At 46.6% G+C, this 2500-nt stretch overlaps 1 protein-coding gene across 1 annotated transcript in view; it reads left to right on the top strand.

Annotated features, from left to right (window-relative positions):
* LOC310719501 (beta-1,4-galactosyltransferase 3) overlaps positions 1–2500 on the top strand; it is a 389210-nt gene that overhangs the window by 145126 nt on the left and 241584 nt on the right. The window lies entirely within an intron of this gene.

Here is a 2500-nt window from a genome sequence, read left to right as displayed (position 1 = left end):
AGAAGGTTACTCTCCTGGCACCAACTCTCCAGGTTTTTAACCTCCTGTAGGTGGGCCGTCTCATCGTTGTTAGAGGTCAGGCTCACCACAAAAGTGTCGTCAGCAAACTTGATGATGGTGTTGGAGTTGGAAGTGGCAACACAGTTATATGTGTACAGTGACTACAATAGGGGGCTCAGAACACAACCCTGATGAAGAGATTAAGGAGGTCTTGTGTTGGTGTAGGTGGAGGTGTTGGTGAAGGTGTTGGAGTTGGAGGAGGTGTTGGTGGAGATGTTGGTGTTGGTGTTGGGGGTTGGCATCATTCCTCCACACAGCAGCATTGTGTGAGAAAAAAAGAGCCTCAATAGGCAATTTAACACGGCCCTTTGTGGGGGAGCAGGACTGTGTGTGAGTGTGTGTGTGAGTGTGTGTGTGTGTGTGTGTGTGTGTGTGTGTGTGAAGAAAAGAAAAGAAAAATGACCTTCCTGTGAATGAAAAGAAAAGGAAGCAGTATTGAGAACTCGCACAGTCCAGAGATGATCATAGTAAGAGATCTCCAAACTACACTGTGTTCATTTCTTCTTTACCTGGAGAGAGAGAGCGAGAGGGGGGGGGGAGAATGGGGGGGGGAGAGAGAGAGAGAGAGAGAGAGAGAGAGAGAAAGAGTGTAAGAGAGAGAGAGAGAGAGAGAGAAAGAGTGAGAGAGAGGGGGGGGGAGAAAGGGAGAGAGAGAGGGAGAGATAGAGGGGGAAAGAAAGGGGGGGGGAGAGAGAGAGGGAGAGATAGAGGGGGATAGAAAGGGGGGGAGAGAGAGAGAGAGAGAGAGAGAGAGAGAGTGAGAGAGAGTGAGAGTTTATAGCTGCTATAACAGACGTGACTACATGTCAGCAGTAAATGTTACTTTAAACGGATAAAAATAAATATATATATAATTCCTGAACAGAGATGTGTAATTGTTGGACGACTGCTGTGGTGTAAAAAAGAAAACACTTGGGGTCGTGCTGTTCACACACACACACACACACACACACACAAACACACACACACACACACACACACACACACACACACACACACACACACACACAACACAACACACACACACACACACACACACACACACACACACACTTCAGCCTGATGTTCTGCCAATCAGAGCAGAACTAAATCACTAATTTGTTTGTGCAGTTTTTCGCTCCGACTCTCTGTTACTCCTGCAGGAGAAACACTGTGAGGTCCTTTGAGGTCAATCGTTTGTTTTTAGCTTCATGTCCAACTGAGGAGGGAGAACTAACTAAAAGCAGAATACACACACACACACACACATGTGTGTGTGTGTGTGTGTGTGTGTGTGTGTGTGTGTGTGTGTGTGTGTGTGTGTGTGTGTGTGTGTGTGTGTGTGTTTGAGCTTCAGATCTTTGTGGATTTTGTTTCTAATCAGAAGCCGACGAAGAGAAACACAGCGAATGTAAAATCTTTAAACCAAACGTGATCTGTCGTTTACTTCATCACCTCCTGATCGTTACCGTTTCTATAGCAACTGCTCCTCCAGGGACTTAACACACTCTCCACATAAACACACACATCATGGATTTAAGGAAGTTTCCTTCGAGTAAGGAGATGTTAATGTGAGAGGGAAGGAAGTGTCCAGTGTCAGTGCTGTGGAACAGTCAGGGGTGAGAAACTAACTGAAATCATGAACATTAAATGTAACTATAAACAGATAAAAACTATAAAAGTTTCTTTGATGTAGCAATTTGAAAGCAGCGCCATCGTGTAAGAGGAATAAAACACCGGGAGATGCTGTTAGAGGAAAATCATGGTGTGGCAACCTTGGACTACACACACACGTGCACACACACACACACACACACACACACACACACACACACACACACACACACACACACACACACAGAAAGCAGAGGACATAAAATCAACTGGCATCTCTTTTAAACTCCCACACATTCGCTCCAATGCCAGATGAGATTCAGCTGCAGCCAAGAGGATGTTCACACTCCGATGCGCCAGAACTGAAAGTAGGTCTGTGTGTGTGTGTGTGTGTGTGTGTGTGTGTGTGAGAGTAAGTGTTGGGGTGAGAGTGTGTGTGAGTGTGAGTGTGTGTGTGTGAGTGAGTGTGAGTGTGCGTGTGTGTGTGTGAGCTCAGTGAGACCATCTGTGGGTCAGTGGGTTACAGGGTAGAGGCCTGTGACCACCGCACACTCCTTCTAGTGTCTCAGAGACCACCGCACATCACCTCGCACAACCCCACAACTGTCCTGTCTACACCTGATTGGCTAGTACCACTGACTGACAGGTGGAGATAAAGGAAGTCCTGCCCGCAGCATGGTTAGAATCACTGAGCACGCACGCACGCACGCACGCACACACACACACACACACACACACACACACACACACACACACACACTTAGTGCAGCTCATATAAACTCTGTCTTGTGCATGTTCATGCTTTAATGCAGTAGAGGGTAAATTAAAATGCTGAAGGTATCTAAGC

The sequence above is a fragment of the Silurus aristotelis genome (assembly GCF_946808225.1).
Source record: "Silurus aristotelis genome assembly, chromosome: 25".
Taxonomy (NCBI): domain Eukaryota; kingdom Metazoa; phylum Chordata; class Actinopteri; order Siluriformes; family Siluridae; genus Silurus; species Silurus aristotelis.
Note: the sequence above shows the minus strand (reverse complement) of the source record. Positions and strands in the feature narration are given on the sequence as shown.